The 23,284-nt window shown below is 43.2% G+C and overlaps 3 long non-coding RNA genes across 3 annotated transcripts; 2 read left to right on the top strand and 1 right to left on the bottom strand.

Moving 5' to 3' along the window:
* Positions 1-8,431: 8,431 nt before the first annotated feature.
* On the top strand, positions 8,432-9,816 carry LOC110676228. The gene is made up of 2 exons (XR_002500191.1): positions 8,432-8,911; positions 8,972-9,816. It is a non-coding gene; the product is annotated as an uncharacterized LOC110676228 (long non-coding RNA).
* A 5,175-nt stretch (positions 9,817-14,991) lies between these two features.
* LOC5563964 lies at positions 14,992-16,667 on the bottom strand. Its single transcript, XR_002500190.1, has 3 exons — positions 16,515-16,667; positions 16,182-16,377; positions 14,992-15,050 (listed from the first exon to the last, which is right to left on the bottom strand). It is a non-coding gene; the product is annotated as an uncharacterized LOC5563964 (long non-coding RNA).
* Positions 16,668-17,503: 836 nt separating this feature from the next.
* On the top strand, positions 17,504-18,888 carry LOC110676229. The gene is made up of 2 exons (XR_002500192.1): positions 17,504-17,983; positions 18,044-18,888. It is a non-coding gene; the product is annotated as an uncharacterized LOC110676229 (long non-coding RNA).
* The last annotated feature ends 4,396 nt before the right edge of the window (positions 18,889-23,284 follow it).

Below are 23,284 nucleotides of genomic sequence, written 5' to 3'. Positions count from 1 at the left end.
CCCATTCATTGGTTCTCTGTGCAATTTCGATTGGTCTAGTCAATCACGGAGTAGCAACTACGAATTGTACGGTCTTCTATGCTTATGCTTATTATTTATATAAAATCTTGTAGGACATTATTCAGAGATTCGAGGGTTTTTCAGTTATATTAGCATTTTATCAAGAAAATCCCAAGAAGATTCATCAAGGCATACTTTGAACTCACAAACATTTTCTTTACAAATTCCACGCAAATTTTTCTCAAAATTCCCTCCAAAAAAATCCTTAACAAATCCATGACATTTCCCTGGAGATATCTCAGGAAGAATGAATGGATTTTTTTTAGATTTCTTTGGCAAATAACAAAAAAAGTAAGGAGTTGTTTCCAAGATACGACCGCCAAGTTGACGTTGGATAATGTTAGCATCTTCTATTTCCTGGCTTGAGACCATCAAGAGCTAATGAAAGATTTCTACTGATAAAAATCAGATTAATTTTCACACTATTTGTTACATGTCAATTCTGATCTATTATGGACATCGTATGTTATTATTTGGTTGGTTCGGTTAACACTTCAACACCGATAGATCCGGAAGAAGAAGCATGAGCGATAACTTTTGCTCTCCAAACAAATATTCCGGTTGAACGTTAAGTCCACGCATGATCCACTAAGAATAAGTGCTTTTGTGGATTCCGAAGCCAGTATGAGGTTGAGGTTGAAGTCCACTAACTCCATGTTCTCTTCTTTGCTCAAATCGATGTTGAAGTTGCCTGTCACGAAGATTGCGATGGTCTCCTTTTAATACTCTAAGAAGTTCAGCGCCATGAAGAACTTCTTCTGCTTCGTCGTGGTATCCGGGAAATGTACAGGAAAAGTAGTAGTGCCCGACAACTCATTATAGTGATCTCGGCAGCGTAGATATCACCCTAATAATCTGACAATCCCAGCCCTTCATCATAGCACGTGCATAGTTTGCGAATTATTTTATTGAATGATGCTAATCATCTATAAATGCGAGGCAAACCGGGATGGATTCTTCATTCAATTTATCCGACTCATACACTCACACATGTCGACGATTGCCCCGCGTGCGCACAATGGGAAATTTATTTCCCATTTATGGTTGCGTGCACATGACTTACCAAAATCCGAATCAATCACATCCTATCACCAGTAATGTTGCTCTTCACGGTGGAAAATTCTCATAACTCTTTCAAAATGAAATTGTCGTCCTGAAAAGGACGGTTGGGGGTAGTCACCGTCGATTGAACTGGGTTTTCATTCCATTCTTAGACAGAAACACACCAAAATATTGCCGAAGACGATTCCATTAAAATGCGGTCGGTAATTTTGTGCTTCCTTGTTCCCTTCTCCATCCTTGTTTTTGATGGTTTACTCGAATATCCGACGGCAATTTTCAAGGTTTCTGGACGCGTTCTCCCAGAATTCGATGGGCTAGCTGGATGCCCATGGCCATGATGAGCGATTTTACGAAACCCGCAGCATTCAGCTTGGGAATAACACAAATAACTCTTTAGGACACATTTTTTGACCCTGAAAAGGGCTGGTTGAACTGTGAGAATCGAGTAACGCGGACACATTTTGCCAGCGAACAGGTTGAAATCCTCCTCGCCCGATAAGATTTGCGGTGGCGATGATGATGGGCGCTTGAACAAGCGGCTTGGGCTGATTTTCTTCAGCCATCTCGTAGCCAGCGATTTCACAAACCGGACACTGGATTTGCAGCAGCTTAATAATTGTAAAATTTTGGTGGAATTTTACTGATTTTGATAAAATGTTTACCGCAAATCACTAAAAATTTAGCCAAAACTATTAGTTTATTCACCGACAGTTCTGTTGCTGTGAGTATTGCCAATAATGTTGCGTGAAATATTTTCAAAACTCTTTCAAAATTAAATTGTCGTCCTGAAAAGGACGTTTGGGTGAGGATATTGTCGATCGCCATTTCATGCTCAGGTTTTGTGAATTCAGTGGTAGTTCTGCTGTCGGTGATGGGGACGATTTAGCCTCCAAATCTGTACAGCGTATGGCCCTGCCACTTCAGAGCGTAGCCGACAGAATTCTGGATGACTTCAGCACACCGCGGGTTTCCTCGTAGATGAGACCGGAGGTACGCTTGACGTCGCCACGGCGAGCCAGACGGCGGATGGCAATGGATGTTGTCACGCTTGGCGCTTCCTTTTCCGCGGCCGGTCTAACTTCGGCAACGATTGTAACAAAACTGATGTCGGCTGCTTTTATACGGTACGCGATGGATGAATTCTACTTGCTCGCTCGCTGTTCACTGTTCGTCTCGCTCGCTCGCAAGAGAAGGTCATAAAAGGGACCGGCAGCCGCGCAAATTCAATCATTCGTTTGTTTCAATCCGTCCAGTGGCCCCTCGCAAGCAGCCGGTCAAGAAAGTCGCTCGCAAGAGCGCCCCAGCCACCGGAGGAGTCAAGAAGCCGTATCGCTATCGGCCAGGAACGGTCGCTCCGCGTGAGATCCGTCGCTACCAGAATCGACGGAGCTGCTGATCCACAAGTTGTATTTCCAGCGCCTGGTCCGTGAAATCGCTCAGGACTTCAAGACCGATCTGCGATTACAGAGCTTGGCCGTCATGGCCCTGCAGGAAGCGAGCGAGGCCTATCTTTGAGGGTACCAACATTTGCGCGATCCACGCCAAGCGTGTCACCATCATGCCGAAGGCCTTCTAGCTGGCTCGTCGTATCCGTGGCGAACGAGTTGGGACACAATTTCAAGCAAAACGGCTCTTTTCAGAGCCACAACAATGTATTCCACGTAAAAGAGTTACGGCTAAAGATATTTCACCTATTTTTATTAATTTATTTATTTATTTAATTGCCAATTTATATTTCGGATGATTAGTTTTCCAACGGAGTGAAATGGCAAACAAAGTTTTACCTAGGTTCCCGTCGGGCGGCGGTAGCATTTTTGCAGTCTTCTCTGTGCGTTTTATTTAGTTTCGATCCAAAATTTCTTACCAAATCAAATCATCAAAAAAACTGTTGCTGATAAGTTTTAGCTTTCAATTCGACAAGTTTATACTGATCGCTTTGGCATGCATGTGGCAAATGACTGGCCGAAATATGAATCCATCACATCCATTCACCAATAATGTCGCTGTTGGATATCATGTCCTCTTATCTGTGGATTGTCACCCATCTCTCACCAACGTAGTCACTCGACGGTCAACCATCGATTGGTCAGTACACATAGACCAGGCGACCCTACATGTGTGAGACGAAGTTCTCTGTTGTTCATCATCCACATCTACTCAATACATGACCGGCATGGACGAGAGGGATGACACTACACTCTTGGCTCTGATCAAATACCCCAAACCGAACCAGTGCAGATCGATCCTCCGTCGTCGTAAGGCGTGTTACTCACAGTTATCGTGTCGAATCTACGTTTTCGTTAGTTTGTTGTGATCAATGTCAAAATTCTCGTTGTTATGTTGCTAGACTAAGTTAAAACAATAAATTAAGTTACAAACATTTAATCTTAAGAATAAATGCGCGAGTGCTAGTGAATAAGAATAAAACTTTATGTCTTGTATAAAAGTTTAATTCTCTTGTGTTCTCTTCTCCAGTTTTTTTTTTCTCTGTGTTGTCCCTTTTGTGTTGGATTGAGGATCCTGGCCATCCGGCAGACGAATACCGGCAAGAAATTGGTACCAACGCCATGACACGATAATAGAGCTACCACGCTATACCTCCCGGATGAGCTGCAGAGAACCCTAAACCCAATCCTTACCATGTCCTTCCCTTTCAAAATTGTGACCATTAACCTCGAGTTGCCACGAGTACCCTGGCTCCATCCCATACTAACTTTAGTAATGAAAAAGTAAATAAATTGTAAATAGTACAAAAATGAACTTCGGCTCCGTAAAGCGTTACACGCATTTGAGCCCCAAATAAAAGAATAAAACTTTTGTTTAAATCTACCGTGCAAGCAATTCTGTGTTGAAAGTGTGAATCCATAGAAATAGACCATCAAAGAAAAGTGAAGGCAGAGTCCGCTAGTTCCGTGAAGATTAAACATTGGTCCTTCGAGCCGGATTGAGCGTCGAGAAAATTCCGCTCAGACCAGAAATGTGAAATTGTCTCCATTGGTCATCTAATGATTAAGATTCTGCTAGTCATTTTGTACAAACTGTATGGCGAATGCGCCATCTCACAGTCCACACTGTTTCTAATTGGAATTAATACCAGGCATTTTCATGCCTCATCCAGGTGAGTGCAATTCCATGCAATCTAACGTTATGTGGAATGTTCTACCGTGATCCTTTTTTGCATGTACCCTTTTCTGCTGTTTGGATGCTGTAATTCTCGTTTGATTGATGCGCTGAGCAACGAAATTTACCCACTGATAATCAGGACTCGCAGTGGCCTGCAGGAATATTCTACAACCAACAAACAGCTAAAACAACTTCCACGACGACACCAATAGAAGCATAATTTTCCGTCAACTGCCTGATATCAGGTAATTAGGGTTCCTTCAAGTTTAAATCGTCTCGTGTGGTCTACGCTGTTCCCTAGTTGCAGATTTTCATCAAAGATTGCGAATATGTCAGCTGCTGAGAGGAAACTGCGAGGCTTGAAAAACCGCAAACGCAGCATCCTTGCATCCCTGTCCGCGATTGGGTCATTCCTCACTAGTTATCAAGCCGATCGGGATAAGCGCGAGGTGCCAGTGCGCTTAGAAAATCTCATAGCATTGTGGAACGAGTTCAATGAAGTACAGGGTGAACTTGAGACGCTGGAAGAAGTTGATGAAATTTCGGAAGGGTACCTGAAAGAGCGCACAGACGTAGAGCGGTTATACTATAAGGCAAAAGGTACATTACTTCAACTGAACCAAAACGATTCGTTGCCGGCAGCACGACCGTCAGACCAAAATCAAGTTTGCCATGTTAAGCTACCCGATATTAAGCTGCCCATTTTCGATGGAAATTTTGCGAGCTGGCTCAACTTTCACTATTTGTTTGTGTCACTTGTGCATACTTCAACCAGCTTATCAACTATACAAAAATTTTATTATTTGCGCTCCTCGTTGGCTGGAGAAGCACTGGAATTAATTCAAACGATTCCTATTAGCAATGAACAGTACCCAGTTGCCTGGAATCTGTTAGTGGGCCACTATCAGAACACTCGACGCCTGAAACGTACTTACGTTCAATCTCTTTTTGAGTTCCCTTGTATGAGACGAGAAACCGCCTTAGACTTACACACGCTTATTGACAAGTTCCAAGCTAATGTAAAGATTCTAAAGCAGCTAGGAGAGCAAACAGAGCACTGGGATGTGTTATTGATTCATCTACTCAGCACAAGGCTGGATGCAGTTACTAGACGTGATTGGGAAGAGTACGCTGAGGCAAACGACACGACCAAATTTCAGCAGTTGATCGAGTTTTTGCAGCATCGAGTCAATGTACTGGAAACTATGAGCAATAAATCAGCGGAAATGTTAGTACCAGCGAAAAAAACCAACACATATCGTTCAGCAAATTATGGAGCACCACAGCAAGAATCATGGCAGTGTCTAGTATGCTCTGGCAAACATTTTCTATACCAATGCACAGATTTTGCCAAAATGACAATCGATGATAAGGAGCAAACCATTCGACGCAACAGGCTTTGCCGGAATTGCCTTCGGCGAGGACACATTGCCATGAAGTGCCCATCAGAAAGTAGCTGTCGTAAGTGCAGAGGTCGACATCACACATTATTGTGCTACGCTTCAAGATCGGAGGGCAGTAGTCAATCTGTATCCGCCGTCCAGTCAGACCCGTCATCCAGTAACAATGAAGTAATGTCATCCACCCCCGCAGCACACATGGGCATCACCAGCTGCACTTCTCTGCACAGATCCCGAACGAAGGTCCTGTTAGCTACAGCGATTATCATCATGGTAGACGAAAGCGGGAAAGAGCATCCAGTACGCGCCTTGTTGGACTCAGGCAGCGAATGTTGCTTCGCAACGGAGCGTGTAGCTCAGCAAATGCAAGTGCGCTTGAGCAAGGTTAATTTGCCAATCGCAGGAATCGGTGAAGCGGCCACCAAGGTCCGCTATAAATTCCAGTCAACCATTAAATCCCGAATCACTAACTACTGCGCCACCATCGAATCTTTTGTCCTACCCAAAGTTACTATCGATTTGCCATCAATTTCTGTCGACGCGTCGAGTTGGTCATTTCCAACGGGTATCCAGCTAGCCGACCCGTCCTTCTATCAATCCGGAACCATCGACGTTGTATTGGGAGCGGAAGTGTTTTGACGTAGAAGTACGTCTCTCTTCTCTATACAGGAGTGAAATTGGAATTTCAAAACCAAGAGCGTTACGTTGGCATGAAATATTTTAAACGTTTATAACTTTTCACTGGCTTAACGAAATTTCTTGATTAGCATCTCAATCGAAAGATAAGACATCAAAGCTTCATGTCGTTTACTTACTGAATCCCACATACCTGTCCAAATAGTTTAATGACTGTTTTAAAAGAGAACGTTGAGAGAAAATTTGACGTCATTTGCTTTTCACTCCCCGATTGGCTCGCATTTCAGCAGGCGACAGATCGGCTTGATCTGACCGGGCGTGCTTCTCAGGCACAGACATCGATAGCGAAGGACGCCCCCGTTTGTCTTGCTTCGCTCAAATCAAACTGTCGAGCGAGCGAGAGAAGATGCCGTCCGAAGCTAAAGCCATCACCACTGCCGCCGCCTAGAAGAAGAAGAAGAGGAAGCAGTCCACAGGTGAATTTGCTGTCGAACTGTGAACACGATCGGGCGAGTCATTCTCGCTTTGTGGTTCACCGCTTGTTTGCGTTTACCAAGCCATCGTCATCACCGCCGCAAATTTCATCGGCCGAGGAGCTGTTGACCCGCGCTTCAAAATTTCGACTCGTGATGAAAATTTAATCATAATTGGTAATCAAGAAGCAATCCCGTTAGGAGCAAATACCAGAAGCCCCCTGAGTTTTGCTGGTCCGAGCAGTGTTATTTATCCGTAACAACATCGAAGCTAACAAAGCCATCGGTTCTTTTCAGAGCCATCAAATTTGTGGAAAAGAGTTAAAAGAGAAATATTTCCGACTTTATTTATAACTTCTAGTATTCCTAAATCAATTTCACGGCCTCATACAAAATTTCATTTGTCGTGAATAATTTATGACTCAACCATTTGAGATTGTACTCGCGGACCCTGCTGCAGTGGCGTCGGGGTGAGTGCTCAACATTTCACAACGATTGCAAAATAGAGTGGCTTTTCCAACAGCGCCTTTTATGTTCCATATTTTATGGGAACATTTTGATTAGGAAAATTATCCCATGTGACAAAATTGCTTTTGAAAAGACATTCTCATTGAACAATTGTAATAATTTTGGTACCCATGGATCAGAAATTTACCGTCATAATAACGAAAACTATTAATTATCAATAATCGTATTGAATATTTAGGGAATGCCAATCATTCCAGCAATTCATGTTCGACCAATTTCTTACGTATTAGTATTCTCCGCAATTTTCAAGTAATTCCAAGCAAAACACATTATTGGCACATACCCATTTCCCAGATTGGTCGATCAGAAAGCGAAGAGCACAAAAGGGAGGAGCATCATCTGCTATTCCAAGGTTATAAAACATGCTGCCTTCGTTGGATTCAGTTTCATTCCATTTCCGCTTTCGAGCTGGTAAGAGCTCCTCCGAACTTGCTTAGCGGGAAGTACCTCGCTGCTAGAAGCCTGCTGAGCTGTTAATCCAGAATCTGGTTTGTGAAATCGCTCAAGATTTCAAGATTGAGCTACGTTTCCAGATTTCAACTGAATCCCTGTGATCCGCTACCCTGTTGCTGTTGTGTACCCATGAAATATTGAGCTTGTTTGTCGAATAAACAGAGAACAAGGAATTTCGTTAAACCAGCAAACAGTTATAAGAGTTCAAAATATTTCATGCCAACGTAAGGCTCTTGGTTTTGAAATTCCAATTTCATTCCTGTATAGAGAATTTTTATTTTACTTTCAAACTGTGCGGCATAATCAAATGCAAACGCATTCAGTTCCCGATGGTTAGTGCCTGTGCTTTAACTGTTCATAAGTCGCAAGGTGGAACTTTCCCCGAGGTCGTGTACGACTATGACAAAATCCAGGATCAGCAATTGGTATATGTGTAATGAAATCGAATAACCCCTGTTTAGAGCAGCTTTCTTCACGAAAGCATTTAGCTTCTTTACAAGCGTAGCGCCACCTCCCTGTGAAAAAAAAAAACAAATCAAAAGCTTTTTGGCTGCGGCGTGAGTACCGTTGCGATCTCACAACGTTGCAACAAACCATCCAAAATTTTTAGAAAAAGATAGGCTGGCACTCAAAAACAAACCAGTGGAAAACGGACTAAAAAAATGTATAAGTCCATCATGCATATACATAGAATGAGACAGCCTCAATTTAGGTAGATTTTTTATGAAAAGATGGGAATTTCAATAGCGTCCAGTGTTCAAGGTCACTGTTTGAATGCAGAATTTAGTTGGCATGGGTTTTTTAAATTTATTCGAGTGGAGATCGTGAACAAGTGCACATCGGAAAAAAACTGAGTATTGAAAGTTAATACCAAGTGAAGTTGAATTGAACATCTTAACAAGGTAGTGATTAAAATAAGTTCAAACGTTTTGAGAATTAATTATTAAATTAATTTAGGTACGGCAGAGCCAAGTGATAGGCAAATCTTTAAATTGAATAGGGTTGCGAAAAACACGTGCTGGAAAAACCCAACTCACGGGTAAGAATAAGTTTGGTTTCTTGAATTCAAAAGTGGTGATTAGATTGGATTTCAAATCAATGTAGGCCCAAAAGATCTCTATCGGGATTTAGCTGTTCTGGAAAGACAGGACGAGCTGGCTAAAACCGTATTCGCTGGTAAGATTTAGTACTATGGCGTTGGTAGGATTTAAATTCATAAATTGACACGTTGAACAGGTATTACCCCCACTGCTCAACGTGGGTGCCAGTCTGGGACCAGAAAGTTGTTCGGATACCCGTTAAACATCCGATAAGCAATCCAGAAGGACCACCCTAATCGCTTTCCCTCCTGACAAGCCACCCCACTCCCATCCGGGGAAATTCTGAGTGGAAGCGTTTGGGAGCATCGTCTACTACCGCATTACTAGAGACGGCCGCGCCACTGGTGGCCAACATAGGAACCAGCAGTATTCTCCAAGCGTTTCACTGCTCGACACGTCACACGGGTTGCCTACCTAATAGCGCGACATAATCAACCGATCCGCTCGATAGCCGAATCTGCTGGAATCGCCGACCAGGGGTCTGCATCACGTTAGTGCACACGGAGCAGGAATTGTGCAACACTACGCTCGTTCAGTTGGATGTACGGTGCCCGCTGATCGAAGCCCGTCTTCGTATTCAAGTCCAATATCACCTGCCAGCCTTTCCGACACCCGGCCAAGTCCCATTGGTCGCTGCGTTACGACTACTACCACCACGCTCTTTCAGTTGGATGAATGGTGCCCGCTGATCGATGCCCTTCATCACGCTCGTTTGAATATCAACCCGCCATTCCGACTCGGGCCCAGTCCTATTGGTATCTGGGTTAACGAGTACCACGCCATCTACCACGATTTCACCACCAAGACGCTTCCCGCCACGCTGCTTCCGATTGCTGCTGCCGATCTTCTGCGCCAAAACAGGATAACAGGTCAGATCTGATTTTTTTTATGAACCATAATGAGCTCGAAGAACTCCATGTAAAGCAAGTGACGTCACTTAGGTAAATTTAAAAACTAGAATATAGAACATGTTGAATTCAGAATTTTAGACAGTTTAGTTGTGCTAAGACAGTAATTTACGCCTCCACTCAGGGTGATTGGGATATTGATGCTGAAGATTCTTGCCCGATATTGAGTTTCCTCTTTTTTCATTCCGTTTAGATTCCGTTAGGTATAAAGATTTTTGTTGGTCTGTTGGTGACGCTGAGATTGACGACTGTTTGAGCCTATTGACCCGCCCAAACGAGTGTCTCAAGCCGGGCCTCTATAAAAAGCAACAGCAGTCTCTCCATAGGGGAGTGGCGCTTAAACTGCTGCTGTTAAGTGCAAAAAGCTTTCGTTACATTTGGCGCCCAACGTGGGGCCCGCAAAATAGAGTTCATTTTCCTATTCCATAGATATTTAGTTTTAAAAGCATTGTTCCTTACATACAAGTTTACTTAACATATTTTTGCTATAATTTGATAGTTTCCGAAATTACTTTCACTTCCAGCAAGCAAGATTTTCAGCTCATATTCAGTTATTAGAAGTATTGTAGGATAGGTTTAAGTTTGGGATTTTGGAGTTTTAAATTGAAATTAATTTGGGTATACATTGAACTTTTTTTTTTCCTTTCGCTTCTCATTTATTTTTTTTATAATAATTTATTAACTTGAAATAAGATGGAATACTACAGAATTAACGCCAACGAGCTTGACGAGGAAGAATTGAATTACGAATTGGCTCTTCGGGGTCACCCAACGGATGGTCCACCAAATACCCGTCAGCGTACCTTACGTAACTTGCTGCGGGAAAGTGAAGAATACTTTGCTAATGTTATGCAAGTATGCTCTCAGACGATTGCAAACGACTTTGCTTTAATTCCTCACAGACTACGTGAGATCGAACAAAAGCTTCGTAACGGACCCGCTCCTGAATGTTTATCACGTCTAGTACATTACCATAAACGGGTCAGACGTTATGTATCGGTTTCCGTAATGGAACACGAGAATAAGAAAGAGTTATTAGAATTGATTAGCAATTTAGCCAATCGTTACTTTCGTATAGATTTGAACTTTTTGGCTGGATATGTACCGGTTAATCGCCTAACGGGGACATCCAACAGTGCCTATCAATCCTTGACAGATGCTGCAGTTGGAAATCAGTCCTCTAACACCCTAGGAAACGCGGTTCATGAAACGCGATTCGATGAAACTGCACATGGCTCTAGATCCCTCGAAAATTATCCCAAGGATAAATCTTCCCAACAGATGGATCCAGTTAATGTAGCAAATCCATTTTTACTAACAGAACAGACCGCATCCGTAATTCCAGATAGGGGTTCTGATCTGATTGATTTGGATCCCAGAGTCGATTTTGCGTTACAGACGAGCTCTGGCACTGCTCAGTCCGCCCCGGTTGTAAGATCTCCTGAAGTATTCGACCAACCACGTGGAAGTGTCGTTACAGCTCCTGATAACAGCAACTGGAGACCGTCGGCGCAATCGAATGCTTATTCGAATTTCGAGAATGCTTCTCAAACGGTTCCACTTAACTTGAGGGGACATAATCCAATAAACCACCCTTCAGTGGGCACATTTCAGAACGCTAGAACGGAACAACCAGATGCAATTCCTGAACCGCAGGCCGACTCGACTAGTTATATTCACGTCAGTCAAATCGAGAACTACGTCAAGACGTGTGTGAGCCAAGTGCTTACTCAGCTTCAACAATCACGGAGTGTGAGAGTTGAGCCACAGGAAGTGACCATGGATAACTTAGCCAAAGAATTTGCAAATGTCAATTTGCAGAACCACAGTACTGCATATACACCATTGGAGAGGCAAGCTCCCAGAATTAATCAACCTACCCCTCCTTTACAATTAAAATCCCACGATTTGTTAGGTCAACCAGGTTTTCGTATTCCAAATGAAGGAAATTACGAAAGATCTAGTGGACATGATGCGAGAGTATCCACTCCACGGTTGCATCCTGAAGTCCCGTTGAATTCTCAATTCAGTCCGGTGGTGGGTTTCAATAACCAACCGCTAATGGGACGACGATCTGAAAGTCACCCGATGGATAGCACACGACCTCCTGTCTCGGGGTCTGTAGGCATAGCAAGAACGCCTAGAAATGAAAATGGACCACCAGCCAGTTTTGGATGTGGGCTTCCGATGAGACGGTTGCCTCATCAACAATGTAATATTATTGAAAAATGGCCCAAATTCACGGGTGAGTCGAATTCTGTGCCAGTAATTGATTTCTTGAGGCAAATTGAAATGTTGTGCCGATCTTATGGGATTGAGAAGGAAGATTTACGCATACATGCTCATTTACTATTCCGGGACGATGCTTATGTGTGGTACACCACCTATGAGGAACGTTTCCATAACTGGGATACTTTGGTCTTCCACTTAAAAATGCGGTACGATAACCCTAATCGGGATCGACTACTGCGGGAAGAGATGAGGAATCGAAAACAGCGACCAAATGAGAGATTTAGTGCTTTCCTAACGGAAATGGAGACCTTGGCCAAGAGAATGATGAAGCCTATGGCTGAAACGGAAAAATATGACATCATCATTGAAAACATGAAGGTGTCTTATAAACGTCGCTTGGCCCTTGAACCGATTCATTCATTAGAAAATTTGGCCCAATTATGCTACAAGTTCGATGCGCTAGAATCTACTCTGTACAATCCCAAAAGCCCAGTCAAACCGGGTACGTTAAACCACCTAGATATTGATGAGGAACAATCTCTATCGTGCGAAGAAGAAACCGAGGAGGAACTCTTCGCCTTGAAAGCTAAACCTAGTCGGCCTGGAACGGGGCAAAGAATTCACTCAAATCGTCAAGTGGTTGAAAAACCGTACGACGGAGTGGAAAGCAATGCAATTTCAGTGTTGTGCTGGAATTGTCGCCGCACTGGCCATATGTGGCGAGATTGTGACAAGCGTAAGACAATCTTTTGTCACATTTGTGGTCAGGCCGATACCACAGCTTTTCGGTGCCCTAACCAACATAATCTCTCAAGCAAGGAAGAGTCGGAGTCAAAAAACGAGTAGAGGAAAGGAGTAATGAGGACCAAACTCCTAATCCCAAGCCTGACTCGGTCCCTAACTTCAACTATTTCAACAGAACATTTCATATTAACACCCACTTCAATCGATGTCCTCATTTAAAAGTGAAAATAATAAACGAAGAAGTCGAAGGACTAGCGGATACAGGTGCTAGCGTATCTGTCATAAGCTCAGTACCCCTGGTTGAACGTTTAGGTCTAAAAATAAACTCAATCAATTTAAAAGTATCCACAGCAGATGGTACTGCCTATCGCTGTTTAGGATACGTTAACATACCCTATACATTCCGATCAGCAACCTATGTGATTCCTACTGTAATCGTTCCAGAAGTGTCCAAAGATTTGATTCTGGGTATGGATTTTTTGGAAAAGTTCGGTTTCCAGTTAGTAATACCAGACAATCCCATGTCTAAACCTGAATCACTTAACAAGCATGATTCAGACCCAAACTCTGATTCAGCTAGTCTAAACATGATTGAAGGATACTTTAAGTTGACGGATCAAAAGGTTTGTTTTGAATTATCGCCCTCGTCGACTATCAAACCGCAACTTGCGCAACCCGAAATTGACGACAGCCTAGAAATGCCGACAATCGAAGTACCCGATCGCATTATTGAGCGACCGAGTGATATAATCACTGAACATGACCTAACCGACTGCCAGAGGGAAGAGTTATTCGAAGCTATCACTCATTTGCCAGCGACGCAAGAAGGTTGTCTGGGTCGTACGGACCTAATACAACATTCGATAGAATTGCTGCCAGGTTCGAAGCCACAAAAATTTCCTTCGTACCGCTGGTCTCCCATTGTCGAAAGGGTCATAGACGAAGAAGTGGAAAGAATGAGGAGATTGGGTGTTGTAGAAGAATGTTCAGGTCCCGTTGACTTCCTTAATCCATTGCTTCCGATTAAGAAAACGAATGGTAAGTGGAGAATTTGTTTAGATTCTAGGCGGCTCAATCAGTGTACCAAGAGAGACGATTTCCCGTTCCCAAACATGGTCGGAATCTTACAACGAATCCAACAATCACGGTACTTCTCTGTGATTGACCTATCTGAGTCCTACTACCAAGTGGGACTTGACCCTCTGTCGAAGGATAAGACTGCGTTTCGTACCAATAAAGGTCTTTTCAGATTCACTGTGATGCCTTTTGGGCTTACGAACGCCCCAGCGACGATGGCTCGTTTAATGGCCAAAGTGATCGGATATGATCTCGAGCCCTGGGTTTATGTGTACCTAGACGATATAATTATCACCTCGGTATCATTCGAATACCATCTACAGTTAATTCAAGAAGTAGCGAAGAGACTTCAACAGGCTGGTCTCACCATTTACTTGTTGAAATCAAAGTTCTGCCAGAGAAGGATTCGCTACTTGGGCTATGTCCTGTCAGAGAAGGGACTTTCAGTAGATGCCAGTAAGATCCAGCCGGTGTTAGATTACCCGGTTCCCAAAACCCTTAAGGATATTCGACGGTTATTGGGATTAGCCGGGTTTTATCAAAAATTTATTCGGAATTATTCCGAAATAACAACTCCAATCACGAATCTGTTAAGAAAAAACAAAAAAACATTTACCTGGACTGAAGAGGCAAATAACGCGTTGATTAAACTCAAATCTGCTTTGGTGACTGCGCCCATCTTAGGGAATCCCGATTTCGGTCTTCCTTTCATCATAGAAACGGATAGTTCCGATTTAGCCATTGGGGCCGTCTTAGTACAAGTGCAGAATGGAATTCGGAAATGCATCGCGTATTTTTCGAAGAAATTGTCAAGTACCCAACGAAAATACAGTGCGACAGAAAGAGAGTGCTTGGCTGTGTTACTCAGCATTGAAAACTTCCGTCATTTTGTGGAAGGCAGCCAATTTATTGTTCAGACCGATGCCATGAGCCTCACGTTTTTGAGGACCATGTCCATTGAATCCAAGTCCCCGAGGATCGCACGATGGGCGTTGAAGCTGTCCAAATACGACCTAGTCCTCCAGTACAAGAAAGGTTCCGATAATATTCCAGCCGATGCGCTCTCCAGAAGCATTTTCACGGTTGAGGCTGTATTTCCAGATGCGTTCATAGCCCAATTGAAACGCCAAATTGAAACTCGCCCCGATGCGTATAAGGACTTCCGTATTTGCGATGGGAAAGTTTTCAAATATATCACCAACTTGTCTCCGTTCGATGATGCTGGATCTCGATGGAAGTATGTCGTACCCGTAGCTGAAAGAAAAGAAATTATGCAATCAATACATCAAGAAGCACACCTTGGCTTTCTTAAAACTTTAGCTAAAATAAGAGAAAAATTTTATTGGCCTCGTATGTCAACAGAAATTAAACGTTTCTGTTATTCGTGCGACATATGTAAAGAGTCCAAAACACCAAACCAAAATGTGACCCCTGAGTGCGGGAAACCTAAAATGTGTTCACGTCCCTGGGAACTCATATCCATGGACTTTCTTGGACCATATCCCCGTTCAAAGCATGGTAACGTTTGGTTGTTAGTTGTCACTGATTTTTTCTCAAAGTTTGTGATGGTGCAATGCATGAAATCCGCCACAGCTGCCGGAGTGTGTGCTTTCACAGAAGGAAATATCTTCACACTTTTTGGAGCCCCATCCATTTGCATTACTGATAATGCCAAAGTCTTCCACTCCGACCAATTCAAAAAGTTATTGGATAGATATGGAGTGACACATTGGAATTTGTCAGTATATCATCCCAGTCCCAATCCGACTGAACGGGTAGATAGGGTAATCGTGACCGCTATCCGTTGCGCCCTTAACAAGCAAAAAGATCATAAACACTGGGATGAATCCGTGCATCAAATTGCCCAGGCCATACGTACGGCAGTACACGACAGTACTGGATTTACGCCATATTTTCTGAACTTTGGAAGAAACATGGTTAGTTCGGGTAGGGAATACGAGCACTTGAGGAATCTAACGAATCCTGATCAAGAAACTGGGTTTCCCCTGCATGATGATCAGAAAAAGCTTTTTGAACTGGTCAGAGAAAATCTCTTGAAGGCCTACCAACGATATGCAACTCCATACAATCTCCGAGCAAATAGAAACATACATTTAAACCCGGTGAGATAGTATTCAAGAAGAATGTTAATCTTTCCGACAAAAGTAAACATTATGTTGGGAAGTTCGGCCAAAAATTCACTAAAGTCCGCGTCAGAGAGGCCTTAGGCACCAATACGTACGTACTGGAAGACCTAAATGGCACTCGAATATCGGGAACATACCACGGTTCGTTCTTGAAAAGAGCGTAAAAAACACAGCTATGACGGCACATCGGTCGTGTTGTGCATAAACAAATGGGTTCGCCTAACAACAAAATACTCACTCTGAGGTGTTACGGCAGCCACGGCGTTCGAGATGTCAATTTGTTTCCTCACGTCGTTGGTTTATTTGGGTTAACTTCCTTCAAGTGATCCTGTATCGCTCAGGACGAAATCCCCAAGTAAATCAGCTCTTCGGTTGAGACGTTGCACCTGCATTTCCTCCCGACTCGTCAATGCGTTGGTATTCCATCAGTTTTCCTAAAAGTAAATTGTACGTTAAGAATGGGTACTCACTTCATGTAAACATTCCAATTTTGATTGAATTACATCACTTACAGTTCACTTTCACTTTTCAAACGTTCAAAATCCATTAGTTTACCTATCAATTAACTTACCGGTTTAGTATTTTCCATTAATTTTTAGCTGCAATAGTATAAATTTTCCACTTTTCCAACAATTAGAAATTTGTTTTCACACAGCTCGATTTTCCATAGCCAGACGTATGACAGCTTCGGTTTGACATTTCGCAATGTTTGGAACCGAGGGAATACCCGTTAGCTTTTTATTAATATACGAAGCGTTTGTCAACAAACGCTTCAGTCAATTTCGCTATGTTATTTGTGTCAGAGAAAGAGGGCGTGAACGAGGGTTCGAAGTGAGTATTGTATTGAATTGCAGCTAGGTATGAATTACAAGTACAAAAGAACAAATTGATTTTCCAATCATTATTGGAGTTTTTCGGTTATCTTGGAACACTGTTATCCAGATATCTCTGGAGTATATAGGAACATTTAAAATGATTTTCTCAAATTTGTTTGAGGTTTATTGGTTAGGTAAAATTATTGTGTATGTTACGGATATATTGAGATGTAGAATGAATGAAGCAGTTATTGAATGGATTCAGCTGGAGCGCAATGACGTAGCGAAAATTTGTTTGTTGGATTGAATTAATAGATAAGCTCAGAAAAGCATTAATTTAATTAATTGGGTTAAATTAAAACCTAAAAGATTAAATAAAATAAATTGATTCTATTTTAAATTAGTAGTAGCAGACTGACCCACAATAAAAATTTTGAAATTTAAAAATTTCAAAATTTTTATTTTTCACGTATCGGCGAGAATGTAATGAAATCGAATAACCCCTGTTTAGAGCAGCTTTCTGCACGAAAGCATTTAGCTTCTTTACAAGCGTAGCGCCACCTCCCTGTGAAAAAAAAAACAAATCAAAAGCTTTTTGGCTGCGGCGTGAGTACCGTTGCGATCTCACAACGTTGCAACAAACCATCCAAAATTTTTAGAAAAAGATAGGCTGGCACTCAAAAACAAACCAGTGGAAAACGGACTAAAAAAATGTATAAGTCCATCATGCATATACATAGAATGAGACAGCCTCAATTTAGGTAGATTTTTTATGAAAAGATGGGAATTTCAATAGCGTCCAGTGTTCAAGGTCACTGTTTGAATGCAGAATTTAGTTGGCATGGGTTTTTTAAATTTATTCGAGTGGAGATCGTGAACAAGTGCACATCGGAAAAAAACTGAGTATTGAAAGTTAATACCAAGTGAAGTTGAATTGAACATCTTAACAAGGTAGTGATTAAAATAAGTTCAAACGTTTTGAGAATTAATTATTAAATTAATTTAGGTACGGCAGAGCCAAGTGATAGGCAAATCTTTAAATTGAATAGGGTTGCGAAAAACACGTGCTGGAAAAACCCAACTCACGGGTAAGAATAAGTTTGGTTTCTTGAATTCAAAAGTGGTGATTAGATTGGATTTCAAATCAATGTAGGCCCAAAAGATCTCTATCGGGATTTAGCTGTTCTGGAAAGACAGGACGAGCTGGCTAAAACCGTATTCGCTGGTAAGATTTAGTACTATGGCGTTGGTAGGATTTAAATTCATAAATTGACACGTTGAACAGGTATTACCCCCACTGCTCAACGTGGGTGCCAGTCTGGGACCAGAAAGTTGTTCGGATACCCGTTAAACATCCGATAAGCAATCCAGAAGGACCACCCTAATCGCTTTCCCTCCTGACAAGCCACCCCACTCCCATCCGGGGAAATTCTGAGTGGAAGCGTTTGGGAGCATCGTCTACTACCGCATTACTAGAGACGGCCGCGCCACTGGTGGCCAACATAGGAACCAGCAGTATTCTCCAAGCGTTTCACTGCTCGACACGTCACACGGGTTGCCTACCTAATAGCGCGACATAATCAACCGATCCGCTCGATAGCCGAATCTGCTGGAATCGCCGACCAGGGGTCTGCATCACGTTAGTGCACACGGAGCAGGAATTGTGCAACACTACGCTCGTTCAGTTGGATGTACGGTGCCCGCTGATCGAAGCCCGTCTTCGTATTCAAGTCCAATATCACCTGCCAGCCTTTCCGACACCCGGCCAAGTCCCATTGGTCGCTGCGTTACGACTACTACCACCACGCTCTTTCAGTTGGATGAATGGTGCCCGCTGATCGATGCCCTTCATCACGCTCGTTTGAATATCAACCCGCCATTCCGACTCGGGCCCAGTCCTATTGGTATCTGGGTTAACGAGTACCACGCCATCTACCACGATTTCACCACCAAGACGCTTCCCGCCACGCTGCTTCCGATTGCTGCTGCCGATCTTCTGCGCCAAAACAGGATAACAGGTCAGATCTGATTTTTTTTATGAACCATAATGAGCTCGAAAAACTCCATGTAAAGCAAGTGACGTCACTTAGGTAAATTTAAAAACTAGAATATAGAACATGTTGAATTCAGAATTTTAGACAGTTTAGTTGTGCTAAGACAGTAATTTACGCCTCCACTCAGGGTGATTGGGATATTGATGCTGAAGATTCTTGCCCGATATTGAGTTTCCTCTTTTTTCATTCCGTTTAGATTCCGTTAGGTATAAAGATTTTTGTTGGTCTGTTGGTGACGCTGAGATTGACGACTGTTTGAGCCTATTGACCCGCCCAAACGAGTGTCTCAAGCCGGGCCTCTATAAAAAGCAACAGCAGTCTCTCCATAGGGGAGTGGCGCTTAAACTGCTGCTGTTAAGTGCAAAAAGCTTTCGTTACATATGTTGGTTTGTCGCGGGTTACTTCACTGCAAGGACTATTTTTGACAAACCCAACCAATTCTTCCCAGTTCCATCACGCCAAAGGCAGCAATTCCAAGGGTTGACTTGAGGAATCAGCTGCAGCGCTTAGGCAATCATCGATTAGTGACGCTTTGAGACGTGAAATACTGGATCATAGCGGCCCAGCCTGCATATTGATGAGTATCAATGTACAGAGCCTAAATGCTCATGCAATGGATATTGCTACAGACCAAAGCACTGGACCGATTCTATCGATTATCACGATCGAAGCACCCGAGCTGTCAAACATCTAATCTACTGGAGGAGTTTGGCGAACTACAGCTGGAGCCAGAAACCGATCACCCAACCAAGCAACACAAGGAAGCAACGACCAAACAAACAAATTCAATCATCTGGGATTATTCCTGGAACACCAAACACTGGTTCTCGAAACCACAGAACGACAAATGGGGTAAGTGTACCAGTTATGGACATAGTGGTTCCCTATTTCGCCATACGTGATGACTTTAATGTCTTCAAATTTTGAAAACTTTTGTGTGCTGTAGTAGTTAGATTTAAGATATATCTTGATGTTAAAACATTCAAAAATATTTAAAATGTGAAAGTTATCAAAATTTCACGTATGGCCAAATAGGGAACCACTATGGCCATAATTGGTACACTTTCCCTGGTTCTTTTCAGGACTAACAAAATGAGTCCAAAAAGAGTTAACTTTTGAAAACTTCATCCGATCAATAACAACACAAAACTAGTACACTTACAAATTCATACACATGACAAATCAAATTATTAATCATCGTAGTTCTACGTCAACCCCGCGGTAATGTATTAGACATTACCCACCCCAAATTTTTCGATTTGTTCAGCGTTGCGGGACGTATTTCATTAGGCGAGTCACTTCCTTGTCTTGTTAATTCTGTGTTTGGTTTGATAATTAGCGGTAAAACATCTCAAGAACACTTAAGGTCCCCCGTAGTCTGCAACGTTGCTACAACTGCCGAGCTGCAGCGCAACATGGAGCGTTTTTGGACGATTGAAGGTGATTCGGCAGTTGTTCCTTCTCCATCCGAAGCCTAATGTGAGACGTTTTTCTCTGAGACTGCAGTTCGCTGTAAAGACGGACGGTACATGGTGCGCATACCATTCAAGGAAGACGTGCTAAATAAGGTGGGAAGCAATAGGCGCACTGCACTTCATCGCTTTCGATTGATCGAAAATCGACTGGGACGAGACCAGCTGCTTGCTGCAGAATATACGAAATTCATGGATGAGTACGAGGAGCTAGGCCACATGGAGCAAATTGATAACGTGGAAGCAGCGTCCGAGCCTGCTTACTTTATTCCCCATCATCCACTGATTCGTGAGGAGAGTACCACCACTAAGGTTCGTGTCGTCTTCGATGCATCGTGCAAGAGCGCTAGTGGAGTTTCTTTGAACGATGCTATGCTAGTTGGTCCAATCGTACAGGAAGACTTAAGGGCAATCACGATGCGATCCCGCTTGCACCCGATCATGCTAATTGCCGACATTGCCAAAATGTATCGGCAAATTTTGCTGTCTCCAGAAGATTGCCAATTCCATCGAATCTTCTGGCGCCGATCACTAGCAGACCCGATACAGATCTACAAACTGAAGACTGTAACCTACGGAACGGCTTCTGCTCCATATCTTGCTACAAGAGTATTGAAACAGATCGCACTCGACGAAGGAACAAACTTTCCAATCGCAGCTCGGGCGGCCAGCGAAGATTTTTACGTCGACGACTTCTTTTCCGGAGCAAGCACTGTCGACGAAGCCATCGAACTCCGTGAGCAGATGGACGCCATGTTGAATTCAGCTGGAATGCAACTCCGGAAATGGGCGAGCAACTGTCCGGATGTACTAGAAGGCGTTTCTCGTGCTAATCGTGCCTTAGAGCCGTCGGTAGATTTTGCTAAAGACCAGTCCATCAAAACCCTGGGTCTGCATTGGGAGCCCGGCTCCGATCAGTTGAAGTACGTTGCTCCCAAAGCCTCCTTCAACACGGATACTGTAATCACAAAGCGCAGTTCCCTCTCTAGCATCGCCAAATTGTTTGACCCACTCGGTTTAGTGGGACCTGTCGTAGTCGTAGCCAAGGTCTTCATGCAAGCACTCTGGAGTCTGAAGGACGAAGATGACAAGCCATACGACTGGGATATTGAGCTACCAGATAACATGAAGCGCCGCTGGATTGAATACTACTCTGAACTGCCTCGTTTGAATGAATTGCGCGTTGATAGGTTCATCTTGGTTCCAGATTCAACCTCTGCTGAGCTGCACATCTTTTCTGATGCCTCTTTAGCCGCTTACGGAACATGTGCTTACATCCGATCGTCAAATACCTCCGGGACTGTCAGGGTAGCACTTCTGACGTCTCGCTCAAAGGTCGCACCACTCAAGCAACAAAGCATTCCCCGATTAGAACTTTGTGGTGCACTATTAGCCGCTGAACTTTACCTTAAGGTCTCCGCTGCGCTGCGTATTTTTTCTAAGGCGTACTTCTGGGTTGATTCGACGACCGTTTTAAATTGGCTCAAGGCAACACCGTCGACATGGTCCACGTTCGTCGGCAATCGCGATTCCAAAATCCAGCAAATTACTGAGAACAGTGAATGGAACCACATCGCTGGTCTTGAAAATCCCGCCGATATAATTTCAACAGGACTGCCAGCGGCGGAGCTTCTCCAGTGCCAAAGATGGTGGGAAGGACCTTCATGGCTCCGACACGAAAAAGAATCATGGCCAATTCATATCAGTGAAAGTATTGATGAAGAAGCGGCAAAGGAAGCACGAAAGGCTTCATTTGCAACTGCGTTACCATCGCCAACATTCGTTGAAGATTACGTTGGTCGATTCTCCAACTACCAACATATGCTGCGGATCACTGCGTACTGGCAGCGGTACTTCAATAATCTACGTCTACCAAAATCTACACGAGTCATTTCCTTGCCACTATCTACCGCCGAGATTCTTGGCGCTGAATTGACTCTCGTTCGTTTGGTCCAGAAGGACAGCTTTCAGGCGGAATTGAAGGCTGTCAGAGCAAAACAAACTGTTTCTCCACACTCTCGTCTTCGTTGGTTCCACCCAATCATTGACTCGGATGTTGTTCTTCGTATCGGTGGACGTCTTGATCGCTCGGCACAACCTTTTCTTCACGGTGTAAAATTCTCATAACTCTCTTTCAAAATGAAATTGTCGTCCTGATAAGGACGGTTGGTGGTAGTTATAATCGATCGAACTGGGTTTTCATTCCATTCTTAGACAGAAACACACCAAAAGATTACCGAAGACGATTGAATTAGAATGCGGTCGTGCGCGTGCGTGTGAAGTGGAATTTGATTGGCTTCGACTGAACACGAGATATTAAAGAGAAGTAGGAAGAAGACCGAAAGGGGCGTTTCCGAACGAACGAACGACGAAAGTGGTTAAGACATCGCGCAATGATGTCTGTGTCAGGAATACACAAGAAAAATGTGCTTTTCTATGAAAAATAAGACATGCTTCGATATTTCTCAATTTTTCAATAGTTTAGTCATGAGAATCAATAGTTTTCATTGTTGGAGTAGATTCGTAGAAAGATTTCCAATCGATTGGTGTAAGAATCTTGAAAATCTATCCGGGCGTAAGTAAGTTATACACAGTCAAAATCTAACCACTTTTCGTGCCGCGAGCGATTTTTCGTTTTTCGAAATTGTATTCCAGTATGTTGCCGTAAGACGTTATCCAATATCAAAAAACACGAACTAGCCTGCTTGCGTTTCACTAAGCGCTTTGCCGCCAAAACATGCAGTTGCTACTCCGTTATTGCAAGAACAGCTGTCCTTACACAGGAAACCAGCAGACGCTACTCAGGATCAGTAGCATCCTCAATGTGTAAGTGCTGGTGATCTCCTTATTATAACAAACAATAACGGGGCCGGTTGCGTCCGAATGCAGGTCAATTTGAGGATGGGAGTTACGCGGTTACTACGCGTAACAGAAGCGGTAGCCTAATGACCACCAATCCCGTTTACGTATTGGTCCGAGAGAAAGAATAAAAAGAATATT

The sequence above is a fragment of the Aedes aegypti genome, chromosome 2 (assembly GCF_002204515.2).
Source record: "Aedes aegypti strain LVP_AGWG chromosome 2, AaegL5.0 Primary Assembly, whole genome shotgun sequence".
NCBI classification, from domain to species: domain Eukaryota; kingdom Metazoa; phylum Arthropoda; class Insecta; order Diptera; family Culicidae; genus Aedes; species Aedes aegypti.
The sequence above is the reverse complement of the archived record's forward strand: the minus strand, read 5'-3'. Positions and strand labels throughout refer to the sequence as shown.